The sequence below is a fragment of the Prinia subflava genome, chromosome 3, assembly GCF_021018805.1.
Source record: "Prinia subflava isolate CZ2003 ecotype Zambia chromosome 3, Cam_Psub_1.2, whole genome shotgun sequence".
Lineage (NCBI taxonomy): Eukaryota > Metazoa > Chordata > Aves > Passeriformes > Cisticolidae > Prinia > Prinia subflava.
The window spans coordinates 46619490-46636496 of NC_086249.1; the positions used below are offsets into that span (position 1 = coordinate 46619490).

At 41.9% G+C, this 17007-nt stretch overlaps 1 protein-coding gene across 5 annotated transcripts in view; it reads left to right on the forward strand.

The window, feature by feature from the left end:
• Positions 1-779: 779 nt before the first annotated feature.
• Positions 780-17007, forward strand: part of ENOX1 (ecto-NOX disulfide-thiol exchanger 1) — a 360099-nt gene continuing 343871 nt past the window's right edge. Inside the window, exon 1 of one of the 5 annotated variants that reach the window (XM_063392151.1) lies at positions 780-1354. The gene's annotated coding sequence lies outside the window, so the exon portion shown is untranslated. The remainder of the gene's footprint in view (positions 1355-17007) is intronic. The other 4 variants (XM_063392147.1, XM_063392150.1, XM_063392148.1 and 1 more) reach the window with 4 other exon arrangements.

Here is a 17007-nt window from a genome sequence, read left to right on the forward strand (position 1 = left end):
TTTTCAAGTAGCAGAAGAGTTCAGATTAGCCAGCATTGTCCTTGGGAGCAGAAGTGCAGCTGTAAAAGCCTTCCTTAACTCTCTGCTCGGACGAGGCATTCAGCAGCTTCTCAGGGAGCAGCGCTTGGCTCTGGGGAAGCACTTGTTGCTGTCAGCACCCCCGGGCCCAGCGCCTTGTCCTGGGAAGAGCTGTCCTCGGCTGCCTGCCCCACGGCTTCCCAGATGGAAAGGTGAGGTTAGGTGCTCTTGCCACGCTTGAGGGCTGTCTCCTGCCCGGGAGATGAATAAGCAAAAACCAGACCCTCTAGCTAAGGGTGTTCCCTAAAAGGTGCTGGTTCAAGGCCACGGCTAAAGGGATAGGTAGAAGCCTCGTAGATAAGAGATGCAACTACTCCTCAGGGGAGGATTCCCAAAGAAAGCACCGATCCCGTTGGATGAGGTGCAGCTCATCAAGCTGCACAGGCTGCTGTGCTTAGCACAAGGGGCGTTTGAGGTAGGGGAGACCTCGGGGAAAACTTGCGGCAGGATGCCCAGCTCGGGGTGCCTGCGGCTCGCACCCTCCCGCCGCGGCTCCGCAGGGCCCGCTCCCCGCCGCCCACCCAGCGCCGCTCCCCCGCCCCTCGGCGGAGCGGGCTGCGCTCCCCGCGCCTGCGGCGGGGCTTCTCCCCGCTCCGTGCGGCCCCAGCGCCCGCCCCAGGGGCCGCGCCCGGCACCTCCCCGGCGGGGCCGCTGTCCCCGGGACGCCGTGACGGCTGTGCGCTCCCCGCCCTTCTCACCGCCCCTCTCCCCTTTCCTCCTCCTCTTCCTCCTCCTCCTTCGGGAGCCTTGCCTCCCCTGCACACCTGCCTTGCCATTTGTCGGCGGCTTTGCTAGGAGGGGAGAATTTTCCCTCGCTCCCTTGCAGCATCCCTCCCCGGCACACACGCGCACACACACACGCTCGCTCGCACGGCCGGACGGGCAGAAGCTCCGCGCTGCCCGCGCCTCGGCGGCCGCCGCCTCTCCGCCCGCCGGCCCCGCGCTCCCGCCGCCGCGGGGCGTCCTCCGCCTGCTGCAGCGCCGCCGGGCCCGGCAGCCGCCGAAGGGGGGCGGCGGCGGCGGCTCCGCTGCTCCGCGGCCCCGCACCGGCAGCGGTAGGTAGGTACGGCGGTCCCGCGGCGGCAGCCCGCCCCGGGCGGCTCCCGGCGCTGCGGAGGGACGGGGAAGGAGGGAGGGCAGGGCGGCGGGAGCGGGGCGAGACGCGCTGCCCCAGCCCCGCCGGCGGCGCTCGCCTCGCCCGGCTCCGGCTGCGCTCCCGCGGGGCCCCACGCCGCCCCCGCTGCTGCCCGGAGCCCCCCGGCACCGGCTCTTGCCGGTGAGTCAGAAAGTTTGCTCTCCTGGGCGCCCGGTGTTTGTTGTTGTTTGGGGTCCGCCTGTTTAGGCTGAGCTTTTATTTTCCCATTCCCGCTAGCGGGCTATTTATTTATTTATTTATTTTTCTTTTCGGGCTTTTTTTTTTTTTTTTTTTTTTTTTTTTTTTTTTTTTTTTTTTTTTTTAATTGCAGTCGCTGCTGCAGCGCGGGTAGAACGGGGCTGCTGCCCCCGCCTCGCTGGACAGCCTCCCCCGGGGCACAGGCGTGCGGGCAGCGCACCCAGGGCGGCCGGAGCCGGGGTCCCTCCCGCGGCCCCCCTTCCCTCTAAGAGCTGGGTGGCTGCGGCTGCGAGGTCGCCGGCAGCCCCCCTGCAGTTGGCAGAACAGTTCTTGGTGGCAGCTCGGGAGGAGACCGTCCCATCCCTCTCCTGTTTCTCCTCGTTCCTTGAGAGAGCGTTTTAAAACAGGTTTCAGTGAAGCTGTAGGTGACAGGATCCCGGTGTCACCGAGAGCTGTGCTCCTTTCTGTAACTAGCAGTGTTACTGTAGCAGGTTATCAGCCGGGCAGCGGCCGTATTCAACCCTGGTGAGGAGTGGGATTGGCTGCGGGTCTTGTCCATCTTCCGCTGCTTTCATCTAATTGCTAGAAGTAGCTTGCCGTTGTTTGGGGTAGAAGCAGCTCGCTTGTATTTTACACTTTTGCTCTTTAATTCAAAATGTGGTTTGGTGGGGGCTTCTAGTTTCTGATAGGAAACTATCAGAAACTATAGAGGTTGAATAAATCCATCCCTGAGATGGAGAGGCAAGAAGCTTTCAGATCCTTCCCATGAACTGTGTATTTTCTATGTTGTGTGTTGTTACTTTTTTTTTTTTCCCTTATCACTGGGAGTTCTGCTGTAACATCTCAAAAGCTTTGATTTTCTTTTTCTTTTTCTTTTTTTTTTTTTGCAATGAACCTCATTCGGTTTTTTTCTTGAATTTAAAATGGAGTGATAAAATGCATAGGCGTTAATAAGTAAGTTGAAAGGACTTTGAAATAGTGCATGTTGTGCATGGTGTGAAATTGTAGATATACATAAAAGAGTAATAACTGCTCTGCAGGTTTTATTTTAAACCCTCTTCTCTATGACTTTGTGCTGAACTCTCTTCATCTGTCTCTCAGCTTTTAAGTCTGATTGTTTTTTGCAGTGGAGGTCTCCTGTCATGTTCTGGGAGTGCATTGGTAGGCACATACATTTGCCAGGTTCTCATAATCTTTTATTATCTCATTTTGCAAAGACTTGCCACTGTCAAAAGTACGTGAGATTTGCTATTGTGGCTTTATTTTAGATCACTTTTCCGGGTGCTTTTATTTATTTCTCTGTTTCATAATTTATTTATTTATATTACAACCAAAGAGGGAGGGGAAGAGTAGGGAATTGTCTCTGATTCTTCTATCTATCCAAATGTACAAGACAAAAAAACCCCAAAAAACAAAAACAAAAAAACCAAAGACTGTGTAAAGAAATTAAGGCACTGAAACAACCTAGATCTGAATTCCAAGAACAAAAATTATGGTGGTGTGTGTGCTTACCCACACCAGACATTCTGCAGCATGTGGTATTTACAGAACTTGCAGTGTGCAGTAGCTCTCCAGTAGTAAGAGAACGCTTTGTATCCTTGGAAGTGAGAGAGTCTTTGACAAGTCAGCAAAACTATAGATACAGTCAAGGAACGCTGATACACGTGTGAGTGTGTGCATATATAAATATCACCAGATTGCCTGAGTTCATTTTTCCTCAGTATAGTTTGTTTTCCTCAGCCTGGAATATATACATACATTTCCCTGAATTTCGAGGCATTTTTTACTGCTCTTCTCTGTGTGAATGTGTTTTAATGTTAGTCTTAATCTCACTGTAAAATACAAAATAATCTGGTAATAGATTTAGAGGACTTTATTGCCAGGCAAACCAGGCAATAGATCATGAAATCAGACAATAGTATTTTGTTTCCTAGCAACCCCCTACTGCAAACAGAAAACAAAACGGTGGTGGATGCTTCCACATCATGATAGCTATATGTTGAAATCCCCAAGTAGTAGATACGGAAGTACTAATTGTGCTGGGAGATTCACTCCTGGTTGTTTCAGCTGCTTTGTTAATATTTTCCATTTGTGAGAAAAATTTTCTGGGGTAAATGTAGTTAAATTGTTAAATTTTCACTCTGGTCTCATTAATAATGTCTGTTAGAATGAAGAGGGCACAAAATAAAGTAGAATTTTTGCCATTAAGAATGATTCGGAGCTGGTCTTGTTGCAGGACTGTTTCTAAATCTGTGCTATTACGCACTCTTGAAAATCAGATATATCATCTCCTGTATCCAACATCCAGTATCTTTCTGGATTTTGTGTTGTTAGTCATCCTTTAGCTTTGTGTCTTAAAACTATGTTCATTAGAATGTATTGAAAGAAGAATCCTTTGTGGCTCCTAGGAATGGAAGGTAAAATCCTAAGTGCCTCTGCCCTGTTTACGTTCTTGGCACCCAGTTCAGCCCTTCCAAGGAATCAGTGCCATCACCGTACAGCAGGATTGGGTGCTAAGCCATCATCTTTCTAAAAGTGCTTTTGATAATGCAGTAATTCCCTTAGTTAAAGTGCCTGAGCACTGAAATGGCATCTCGACCCTGAATCAGTCTGGGATGCACTTTGTGCACTGCCATCTATCTGAAAAAATCCATTAGTGCAAGCTGGAGATCTGACCTGGGATGGGTGCAGGTGTCTGTGCTCTGGAAGCTGCTGGAGATGCTGAGCTGCCGTAGGAAAAGGAGGATGTGTAGGAGCAGGAGTGGATGTGTTCTTGTATGTACAATGCAGCAGATGAGTTTCTGTGCTTTTGTCTCTCTTTTACAGGAGAAAATAGCAAAAAGGTGTTTGCCGAGTTTTGCCTACAAATCTTCGCTATCCAGCAGTATTTACAGACATCATACAGTAAATTGAAAAGGAGGTAGTTTTCCTATTGGTTGCATCAGTGATTCTGTGAAAGTGAAAATGTTATTCCACTCTGGGAAACTGTAAAATCACATGAAAAATTTGCTGTGGGGAAGACAGCAAACTTAGTCATGTATGCATTATTAAACAACAGTATTTGCGCTAGGCATGAGAAGGGTGTTCTCTGAGTGACTTAGGGGTTCACAGACAGTCATGTGCAGTCACAGACAATTTATTTATATTGCTTATAGGTATTTTCCTGGTTCATCTCAAGTACTGAAGTACAAAAGGGTTACAGCAGATGCCACTTGAATAAAAAGGGTTGAAGTGGAATGGGCAGAGAGTATTATAATTCTGATAAATATCTATGAGCAGCTACTTTCTTGTCTATATTTAAAATCACACGTTTTAGTGCTATAGCATGTGTGGATGGTTTAGTTTAGAACATGCTAATTGAATTTTGGAAGGCTTTATGGATTGAGAGGAAGTAGTCATTTTCCAATTTTTCTTCTCTGTTTCCTTCTCAGATGGCACTACTCCCAAAACTTGAATCTTACAATTAGATAGTCCACAGATGAAGCTTGATATGGCTGCCTAATTGCAGTCCCTACTTCGCCTCTGCCTGTATTTGCCAGGCAGCAGAATGAGAAAAGGCAAAGAAAACCAAAAGTACTAACAAAAAACAAGAGAGAGAGAAAGGTCATGAAGTATCCTGTGTATAAACAATGGAAGTAATTTGGAAGGGATTTTAAATACTCTCCACGAAACTCTTTTTATGCCAACTGCATTTGTTGCTGGTGGTGAATGTAAAGCTTTCATCTGCTGCAATGTGGGTTGGCCACTGATGGAGACAGCCAACCCATGACCCAAACCAAGACCTTCTTGTCCCTTCTCCCCACTAAAGATCATCTTAAGCAGAATAGTGAGTTATGTCCATTCCATTTAAAGGTGTTTAGGAGACAGGAATTAAGAAATGGACAGCTTTGTTCTCTCTCTTTAAATGCGCAATCATGGTCGTGGCTAATGAGCTGCCAGGGAATGTGCTGCATATCTTGCTGAGATACATGAGTCTTTCCAAATTTTTCACAGGGCTTTCTTTTATTATTATTTTACAAAGTGAGTACTGAAGTAATGAGAATATAGAGTTATTTACTGCATGTTTAAACCAATAGGCTTCATGATTACTGTACTGGGGGATATATACTTAGGTATTAATTTTTCTTCTGTTCCTCTTTTAAGAAAGGAACAAAAGCATGATGCTAGTTTTGCACTCTCTTGAGATTGTGTTTTTAAAATCCTGTTACCTTAAATCATTGAACTGTCAATTCTTGCCAAATACAGAAAACAGATCATCCAAGTGATTCCAGAAACTGAGGATTTGGTTCAGCAGAGCACTGACTTGCACACCCAACTCCAACTTTTTTTTTTTTTTTAATGTGTGCTTAAGCTCATCTCTGCTTGCTGAGATCAACTGGATTTAAGAAAGTGGTGAAAGTTAGGCATGAAATTAAATGCTTTGTTGAATAGTGCAAAAGCTTTGAAACTAATGCCTTTGCTTTGTAGTAAACAGAACTTCAGGACAATTCCTCCAGGATAGTAGAGTGAAGGGAACAAGTAGGGGGAAAAGGCAAGTTCTTGGGGCAAGGGGTATCAAATCAAGAATTTTTTGGTGGGTGATAGTGATGCTGGAAGGGATTTAGAATTGATAAATGAGTCTGGAATGGGATTTGATTACAGAAAAGCATGGTTTGTGCTTGAGCTGTCAAAAAAAGGTACCATTTTGGCAAACAAAGAGGTGGGAAGTCTCTTTTTATAAGAATCTGTTGTGAATACATGTGAAAACTGAGTATCTGCTTAACAGGGAGGTATTGACAATTTGACTGAAGCTTGAAGAGGAGCACCAAAATACTCACAGATCTGGAGGAATTAGCTTGAAGGGAAGTATTCAAAACCAGACATCTCTAGTCTGGGACTGAATATGGGGAGATGGGTTAACTATGTGTCTGTGTTTGAAATTTTTTGTGTTTTAGTCAAAGCAGTCAGTTTTTTTTCCTACCTTATGTGAGAGAATACCTAGGATCAAATGGAGAAATTGAGGAAATAAAAGTTGAAGTCTGGGCCAAAACTCAGTAATAGAAAAATGTATCGTATCTTGTATTTGTCTGAGTGTAGTGCCAGACCCCCACAACTCTTCAGATGTTTAAAATAAGAGTAAGCAAATTGTTGGCAGGTGTACTGGAGAACGCAATCCTGCATTTTCAAGGAAATTAAGTACAAGATCTAACAGCCCCTTTTCATAATTCTGCTCTGTTCTAGTTTTTCAGCTGAAGGTTACAGGAGGTCAGATCCCAGGCTAGACAACCTTGACTTGGTTTCCAGTCCTGAGACAGTGGGTTTTGTGCTCCTGTAATACAGGATTCTGAACAGGTTCGTTGTGTGGGCTCAGGCTGAGTCAGTGATGGGATGGTGGATGTACAAGGATTAGCTACAGTAGATTTTTTAGTAAACAGCTATGGTTTACTAATTTGTTTGTTTTTTCTTGTGGAAACGATGAGCATCTCAGGTGGTGTACAGGGCACAGAGGTGACAGCTTCCTGTTTCTTGACAGTTTCTGCAGCTTTTTTTTTTGTTGTCATTTGAGGATACTTACTGCCACCAGGTGCAACGATGGATAGCAGGTACTGCTCCTTCCTTCCTGTCCTCCTATCAGGATGCCCTGATCTCACCACAGCTGTCTCCTGTGATCTGGCTAACAGCGAGCAGTGCAAGTCCTGATGACCACTGCCACCAGTGGTGTGTTTTCTGAAAGAGACTGAGAAAGAGGGAGAGACACAGAAATGATCTTTCCGAGGGTCCATTGCTTTAAATGTCTCCATCAACCATGTAAACTGGGAGAAGACTTAACCAGGAAATGTGCAGGTTCAAGGTATAATGACAGCTTTCTTGTGGAACCTTTTCCTGGAATGAAGTTACTACACTGGTTTATTGCAATTCATGTTACTCGAAGCAAGCATTCAGAAAAAAAAAATATTGTGCAGACTGATATCATCAGGGAATGTTTTCCAACAGCCATGCCAATTGCAGAGGAGGAGGTGGATTTCCCTCTGCTGCGCTTTATGGATACCTGACAGCCAACTGTTTAAACAAGGCCTATTTTGGTAACCATAAGGTAAAAACAAGTGATTCAGAATAACCCTTCTTAGCACGTTAATGATTAAAACAATAATCCTGCATGAGTATCACATACAGGAGAAGGCTGATCTGGGATAGAGCTGGCTGGTGAGACCGACCTTTGGTTTAATTGCTTGACAGTGCAACAAAGGAGTGTTTTGAAGTAGTGAAGAAAGGTTTAGGTCTTCTGTGTGCAGTATGACGTGGAAAAAAAATGGTATGTCTTTTAAAAACAAGTACACTTCCAATGCACTCCAGGTGTATTTGCTTATATGGAAATCCTCTGAGAGATAAGCCAGGTTCAGTCCTTGGTGGTGCTTGTCACTGGGAGTTGGTAGTTAGGTGGTGATGGAGGTCTGAGAAGAGGTTCATTTTGAAGGAATGAAATTGAAGGAAATTTTATTTTTTAGGCAGAGCATAAGGATTAAGACTGAGGTTGATTGCTAATGCATTGCTTCTGCTAGAGGAACAGTTTTTTTGGGGATGGGTAATTTGCTTGGAGGTGGATGTCAGATAAATAGAAACCATACAATTGATCAGGTGGATCAAGCATGGTAGGTGCTGGTAATCAAATTGTGTGGACTGGTTTACTTAGAATTATTTGTGTTATTGTATGTTAATAATGCTCTTCTGTGTAAGTGTGTCTAAGATCAGGCTTGTTGGATGGGATAGTTTAGACTGAAAGGTACTGTGTACATGTAGGATTATTAGCTCCCTTTTGCAAGAAGAAGCTAGGTCAAGAGTAATCTTAATTACAACTTGTTTCTGTTAATAGATCTTTATTTTTAGAGTTAAGTTAAATGAGGCTTTAAAGTGCTTTTATACAGGTACTTTTAACGTAGTGTTACGATTTAGGATGTGGGGTTTGGTATACTGGATCTTAACAATACTTGTAGAGGAACAGTTTGTCCATGGCCAGAGCGGATAATAAACAACTATTCTGGTGTGGCAGGTTGTCTCTGTGTAGGCTTTAAAGGTACCTGTGGCATACACACAGTGTAAAAATGCTTCAGGACATAACGACTCTGCCTGGGGTAGAATGCAGTGAGTATTTAATAGTATTTTTAACAATTCTGTTTAGATTTATTCATTCCTTTTAGGAAGCATTTTGTCAGGGAAGCAAAGAAGAAATGAAATAGAAGAAGCTGATAAAGGCGTGGGGTGAATTTAGGGAGGTGGATTGCAATAACCAGAATGAGAGCATGCTCTTAGAACGAGCACTGGTTCTTCTGCCCTTACAAGAAGTATTTCAGCAATGACAAATAAGTTTGTTTCATCTGAAAGCAGCAGATTGCTTCCTAATATTTTGCTGTTCTGACATTCTGTGAAATTGTGTTATATCCTAATTCAGTGGCTGCTCTGTATATAGAATAAGAGCTTGCTATTTTCTACCAAGTGAAGCATTCCCTCTCCTTCTGCAGTGGTAGAGGTATTTTCGTGTTAGAGGTCCATGGATTAATCTCTTCTGATGACTTCTGATAGATGTTGGCATGACTGAGAAGACAGAGTTGCATTTTCTGAATAGGGGATCTGCTTAGTTTAGAGTTTTTCTTGGAGGTGGGACCTTTGCTTAGCAGTGAAATCTGCTGAGATTGCAGCACAGGGTGGCATGGTTACAGACACATCAGAGTGTGGCTGTGGTCCTCTGCTGGCAGATATGGATGTGAGCAAGCACTCTGGATTTACTAGCTGTCAATATGTGGTCTGTTCATGCATCCTTGTGCCTCCCATGCATGTGCCCTTCTGGCTTCTACTGTCTTCAGGCAGAGCACAAGTGGAAGTACTGGTGACAGGCTGTTCCATAAGAAAGCTGATGATTTAAAGATCCTGGAAGGTACATTTGATTTAGAATCTTCTATATGTTGTCTTTCCATTAGTTTGCCTAAAATGAGCATCTCTCTGGTTAATATCATTTTAGCAAATGAAGGCACCCTTGGCCATTTTTTGGTTCATATTTATTCATATCTTCAGAGGAAATACCATTTGTGCTGATGAATCATTTTCTGCAGTGTAATCTCCCATTTCATATGAACCAGAGAGCCATTACCATTTATTTCATTGACAGCCTGTGAGGGAACATGCCATTTTAGTTCCTAGAGGAACCTGGCAAAACTTGAGCAAGAGCCTCAGTGTGCTGTTGCCAATGTACTTAGCTACCCAGTTTCTTGCCAGTTCTTTAAGCTTAACACTATTATGTAAAAACATGTGAAACCAGGTATGGTGTGTATGTCATTACTTGGGTTTCTCAGTTTTATTTTTCATGATATGTTTGCTTAACTTCTGTATCATTTTACAGAACAGATGTAATGTGTAGTTTGTATTGTTTTCTTTACAAAAGAGAAGGGAGCTGTAAATCCGCCCTATGAAGGAAACTGTTAACATTTTTTTAAATAAAGGAGGCTGGAAAATTGGAATTTCTTTTTCAGTTTCTTGGAAAATACTAAGGGAGGTTATATAACTGCATGAAGTCTCTGGGGAAAAGGAAAAAGAAGCCTTGCTGATAATGAAAGAACCGAGTAGCTGCTTAATGTAATCCACTCTTCATGGAAAGTGATGAGAAGGGAGAGAAGGGAGACCTGCACAGTCGGACCAGGCTTCATTTGTTCAAAGCTGAAAGTAGGCAGCACATCTGATGGGCAAATCTGTACAAGGCCAGCTTGCTGGTCTGACACCTATATTTACCTTTTCTACATTAATAAAGTTGATTTTGTTTGGTGTTATATACTACAAATAAAACAGAAATTATAAAAGTAATAATTTTCAGGCTCATCTTGCCCAAGAATCGAGGGAGTAGTTTGAAGCGAGTCAGTCAACTCACTGTAATCAAACAATTCTTTTATACCTCAAGTATAAATGCTGCCTGAGTAGCTAGGCAGAAAGGACTAGTGGTCACCCTGAAATGATGACAAAAATAAGTTTCTTTTGATTTTCCAGTGTCAGACAGGCTAACTGATGAAACTAAATATTGAATTGAAAGCAGAAGGGTGAATTTGATAATCCTGAAGATGAGATCCCTTTCATCAAGGCTGAACTATAACTTCAACCTTGATAGCTTCAAGCTTGATACAACCTTTGCATCATTGCAGCACAACTGTGATGATCACTGAAGTCACTGTTCTAGGTTTCAGTGGCACTTCAATGTAATTTTGTTGTAGAGGAATGATTTTGTCATTGGGGGCACAAAGAGCAAGAGCCACTCATGTTTTAAACACGAGGAAAATAAAGACTTCGGAGTTGGTGAGAAATCCCCTTTCATGCTAATACAAAATGAGCAATATAGAGTGAGATGTAAGCCTGTATGTACTGGCCTTTCAAAGACATTTAAATTCACTAGTTCTCTGTTAAACCGATGAAAGAAAAGGGCAATGCAAAACTCAAACCCCAAACCTAAATGAAGCAGCACTTCTGTTAATGCAAGGTGTTTAGTGAATATGAAAAGTGTTCAGAAAGTGGCTAGAAGCATCCATGCAAGACAAAATGCAGACCTTTGTAATGCTCCCAGCCGTGTCTCTAAGGGATGCCACAGGATGGCTGTACAACAAGGAGGCATTCTGTAAGTGCCTGAGGAGCAAGCGTAGTAGTGGCAGAAACAAATTGAAATGAGAACTGAGGTAGATTTGTCCTGATGCTCAGTTCATCTTGGTGAAAGAGAACCATCTGTATGATTAGCAGTTGGCTGGAAACAAAAAAGAGTTATGCTTCCTTCCTTCAGTTACTCATGGACATCATCTGAGGAAGATCTTATTTTCTCTTTTGCCTCAACTCTGTGGTCCTCAATAATGCAACTTTGTTTAAACAACAGTTGAGTGTGACTTCTGTAAAGACTTTTCATATTGCATTGTATAATTCTTTTACATTTTTATATAAATATAAAAATTCCCCAGAGACTCTCCAGGGAAGTGGAAATCTTCAGAAGGCACATAATGATGGTTTCAGAAGGATTTCCAGCACCTACAGCCTGATGATGCTCCAGTTCAGATGGAAACTTTCTTCATCTGACTTGCAAATAACTGACATCAGATATCTGAGAAAAATAGTGAAGGTGGTCTCAGTAGCTATAAAAACTGAATTGCAAGATTAAATGTTTTACATGAAGATGGAATACAGGAAGAAGTCCGACCTACAAGGAAAAAGTCTACAATGCTCCCAGTGAGTAGAGTAAAAGTAATAGGCTGAATATGTTGCAAGAAATAAAAAGTTTAGAAAGTTTTTTCTAGTAGTAATGATGCAGAGGGATCCTAGCATGGGCCATGTGAACACTGTGGGGCTTTATCAGTTGGGGTCTTCAAGAATGTGATAAATATAACTGTGTTGCCTCAAAAAAAATGTAACTGATCCTGTTGCATGGTTGTTTCCAGCTTTTTTGTCTGTGATTCTAACCAAGCCTCACAGTGAGTGGGATAACAGGAAGTGAGACAGTCAGAAGGAGCATGGTTTCCTAACTTAAACTGAAATCCAGATGGTCAGTCTGTTACGCATGTTTGTGACAGAACAGTGGAATACATAGTGGTTGAATTGTATGAGACTCTGGCAGTTGAACATGGATGGTTCAGGCTTGAAAATTTTCTTCCCTGTCCAGCTAAGTGTGGGGTGTTTTTCCATGTTGCACAGTTAGGCTTGAGACGTTTTGATAAATTCACATTGGCATGCATGATCCCATGCTAACACAACTTGAGGTTCAGACCTGGCTGGTGCAAAAACATCACGAAGCAAGCATAGCTAGAGAGAAAATTAGTCTTTCTTCAAAAAGCTTATGTAGCCATATCCCAAGTTGTTAAGGCACCCCTGAAAATAAACTAAAAGAATGGTAGATCTTACTGTCTAGAGGCTTATGACTCAGCTACGGTGTCTTTGTGTATATTGAGTTGTATGCTTTCTGTTTGGGACCATGTTGGAGAAATAATCATGCTACAAAATTAGATTGGTAGTCTGCGGTTTGTGTTTTTAATAGTAAATGCTTCGTGAACTTCTTGCAGTGTTTCCAGTGGCTGTCTTCAATCAATCAGAGGAATAAAGTTGCCTGAGTTCTGGGAAGCATGTGGGGAAAAGACTAAGGGTCCATTAGACCCTGGTTTCTGCTTTTCTCCAGATGTTTACTCCATAGCTGGTAGTAAAAGTAGCACGTAGACCAATAAAAATAACATAGTATATTAGAAGTACCAGAATATGAGTTCTTCTGGCAGAGAATGTTCAACTCTCCTAGAAAACAAATTAGTTCCTGTGCGTTATGTGTTCAGGGAGGTTTACATGAGTAATGAGTCAGCTGTTCTTTTAAGATGTATGGGGCCAAATTCAGATCCCCAGTGATTTAGATTTTGAGTAATTCAAAAGATATTTATGTGTTATACTTCAATAACAGATTCCAATCTGGTTCTTATTCTGTAGGATTTTAATAAGGTTATAAAAGGGAAATTCATCTTCATTTTCAAAATGTGTAGCAAGTCACATAATTAATCCAATATTGTCTTCATTCTGGAGGAGGCTGTTTAAGTTGAATTTCTTTGTCAAACACCATGCAGACAAGCTCATGTGGTGGTAACATTAACTAATGATAGAGTTAACCAGATACATAGTTCTGTCATTAACTTGAATTGTTTTCAGTGGAGAAAGAACACGTGTCTGAAGAGAAGAAAGCATGCTATTTTTGCAGTCACTATGCAATTAGCTCATATAACCCCTGTGCTCGTCATGCTTTGTGTAAGATCCAGGGTGACCAACTGTGGGTCATTTATGTGAGAACAAAGACCCTGGGGCTGAGAGACAGTTTATTAGGATAATACTGTGGTGTGAGGATCAACTGTCACAGCAGTTGCCAATGGAAGCGTGTCTGTATTTATTGAATGCTTGCATAAATGAGAGTTGCTTGAGTTGGGATGTTTTGAACACTAAAGGATGGGGGAAATAATCAGATAAATGGTGGTGCTGTGAGCACGGAGCTAACCTTACCTTGTTTTCTGCAGGTTCTCCTTTAGTGGCAATGGCTCTGTGGATTTTCTGATGCAAGATTAAGTGCCTGTCATTTTAACCATGGGATGTTTATTATTTTTGTCCTTTAATCATCCATTTATTTTCATTAAAATGAAGGGGCTTCTGTCAGTTTTGGCCACTCTTAACCGACGTCACCCAAAGTTAGCAAAGAAAGAGGAGAAATAGATGAAGTTGCTGACAGAGAATCATCAGGATGTAGGGCTAAAAACAGACGTTTCTCTTTCCAAAAAAAAAAAAGAAAAGTTGAATTGAATTCTTTCATCCATGTCAAAGAGTACAAAGTGTGTTGTCACTTGCTGGTGCCTCCTTGTATTTGTCACTGGGAAGCCCACAGCAATGTGCTTTCTAAATGGTTTATGAAAAATGGACATACAATCTGTTTAAAACAAAATAAACTTGTTGCTTTTATCAGTTAAATCAAAACAAAGCTACTCTTGTTTCAGGCTACTTGATGACCTTAGCATGTGTGTAATGTCATGCCTGGTGCACTGTTGCTAACCATAGTAAGAGAAGCAAGTTCTTTGTCACAGTGCCTCATAAAGCATTTTCTGTGTACATTTTTCTACTAAAAATCTTTGATAATCTGTCATTAAATATGAAAGCTTCTTATTTCAGCTTAACAAGAACATCAGAATCTTCTCTCCAAAGCACAAAGAAATCTCTTCTTAAGATTCTGTTTTGCAAACCCTTCCCCCTTCTTGAAACATTCATATGGTAATACACCATTAACTGTGAAATTCCCTAGCAACCTTAACAGCCTAGAAGAAGAGATCCAAACCCCAGGAATACTCAGTTCTCAAGAGCATTTGTACTGTCTTTTGTTAATATTCATTATATTCTAATAAGTGATTTGATAAATTCTTTTGAGGGTCTCTCCTATTTTTTTTCTCTCCATCCCAGTGGTTGGTTTGTTGGAACAGTGCAATACTCCCACTGGTGGGAAGTGGAACCCAAAGCTTCTTACCATCTCTCCTAGAAAGCCTTCAAGAATCCACCTCATGGTCATTCCTTTGCTAACTTCTTTGCCAGTCCATAGTTTATTTATTTATATATATTTTCAGTGATGAATAAGTCTTTGACAGCTGATAGAGGAATTATTAGTACTTTATAGCATAACAAATTGCTTGCTAACTCAGCTTGGGGAGAGAAGTCATTCTTTCATATACATGATGGCAGTAATATGTAGTATCTTGATGGGTTTTCTGCCTCTTGATTCTCTTACCTAGTAAAGACTAGTCATCCTTACAAATCCAGAGCTGATGCTATGGTATGCAGTATCTCAGTGCAGAAAATCATTCAGGCATTGCTTTAGCTCATCCTTAATCCCACAGGAGCTGAGCGGTTCTGGCAAAAAAATTCCACTGCTTGATGGAGACAGGGCTGAATCCTAAAATGAAATCAAATGAAACTTCATTAGCCAGTGAAATTAATTTCACTTACTTTTGTTCCAGTTCTGGTTTCTAGAGTAATTTTTGGGATGGAATGTGGAGCTGTGGTTGTTTGTTGGGGTTCGTTTCATTTGTTTGTATAGACTTTTTTGATTGGTTGATTTTGGTTTTTTTTTTTAATTTTAAGCGGTCCCTTCTGTATGCCTGTCTCTCTATAACTTCTTGTCTTCTTTCATTTTTATAATCTTCCTTTCTCCTTTATGTCTGTCTGTCGGTCTCATGTCTTTTTACCATAACCTCTATTTCTTTTATATTTCAGATGTGTTATTTTTGTTTGCCGGGTCTTCTCTGTTGCTTTCCTTTTCTTTGCTCTCTTCATCCTCTTTACTTGCTTTTCTCACTATTTTATATTTTGAGACTCTGTCCTAAAGATTCTAATTAATTTATTTCTACAGGGAGAGAATTGTAGACTACTCTAGATTTCATTTTTTGTATCCTGTGCAAATGTTAGAAATGTGCCCATGTCGTATGAAGCAAAGATGGGTAGTAGATGTAGCCCAGCAGTGCTGTTTGGCCACACTTAATTTCTTTTTGTTCGAAGGCTTAGAAACTCAAGTTTCTCTTTTGAGTTCAGGGCTTGGGTAGGCTTTCCTGTCATCTTGCTCTCAAAAGTAATTTTCTAGTAGTAACCTCTGTTTTGGTCCTTGCATTATATAAGATCAGTAGTATGAGAGGCTACCCATGCCTCTTTAAGTGTAAGAGTTTTGTACAGCTTGTCAGAGTGTTCATGTTTTTGCACAAAGAATGCTTTGCTTTTATATAGGGTTCCTAATCTGAAGCTGTTGTTCCAAAGAAAGGGAAATTTGTCCATACAGTATATTTAATTATTTTGTAAGGGGGTAAATCAATTTGAGAAATGTGGTTATGTACTGCTAAGGTCCACAATCTTAAATGTTCAAGAAATATTCTCACGTGTCTTAAGTATCAAAATTTGAGTGTGAAATAGGTAGCTCAATGAGTGGTGAGTCAAAGTAATTAAGGGAAAGTAAATAATCTCTGAGCTTCTCATTCCCCATGAAACTAATTTTGTATCCTATCCTTCATGTATTTAAAAATAGTTCCCTGCTAATTCAAGATGCTTGTGTACTATGTCTGTGAAGAGCACTTCAGTCCTGTTGAAGGGATGGCAGATTAGGGAGTTATTTGCAACAGACTTTTTTTTTATTTTAAGAGAGACTTTCATTTGGACAATCTAAGTGAACAAACCTTGCTGGAAAATTAGCTTGATGTACAGCAAGACAGCAGGTGATCAGCCAATAATTTTGTGAGGGCTTATGACAAGGGATTTAGTCTTTAAAGGGATACTTTCTGGGCTTTTCTGCTCAGTCTAGTAAGGCCTTAAATGTTCTGCCATACATGCTTTCCTGTTTTACCTCTACTGTTTGGAATATAGATGATTTTATTTTTATTTTTTTATTTTTAAATTGTACCTTGGGAGAGGAGTGGGATGTATTAGAAGGGCTAGACCGCTCTGGAGCTGTGGTTCTGCTGTGCACGAGTCCGACAGCGGTGTGACGGGACAGTGACAAGATTGCACTGTCAACTCCATCAGTATCTTGAGTAGTTATCTTAAGAGGGCTGATAAATCTCCATGACATGTCTCCAGGTCTCTGCGCTGAAGAAAATGAATATAATTTCTTTCTTTATTTCTGTGTGCATTCTGCTCATGAACTCCTGAGGTCTTCTGTTGCCCAAAGAGGCATAATGCATATGTAGATTTATTTTTTCTTACTCAGGGAGGTGCAGGTAGTGACATGAGGCAGCAAGGCTGAAATAGCAAATTCGTGTGCACAGCGTGCATGAAGCGTGGTGCTGTGCTGAAGTGTGTGGAGGGAGCACACGGGCTCGCTCTGGGCATGTAACATTACTGCAAGAATTAGCAGCTTATGCAGTATGTGTAGTGCAGCCCCTTGGGCTCTGAACTGCCTGCCTCAGGTGTTGTGAGGATCTGCTCAGTGTGCAGGAGCCCTGCTATTACAAGGTTCAGTCATAGCAGAGTTACGTGCCTAAAGTAGACAGTGTAGATGTATTCCCTCGCATCAGATGGGGGTGCATGTGTAGCTTATTAAATAAGGCTGCTAACCT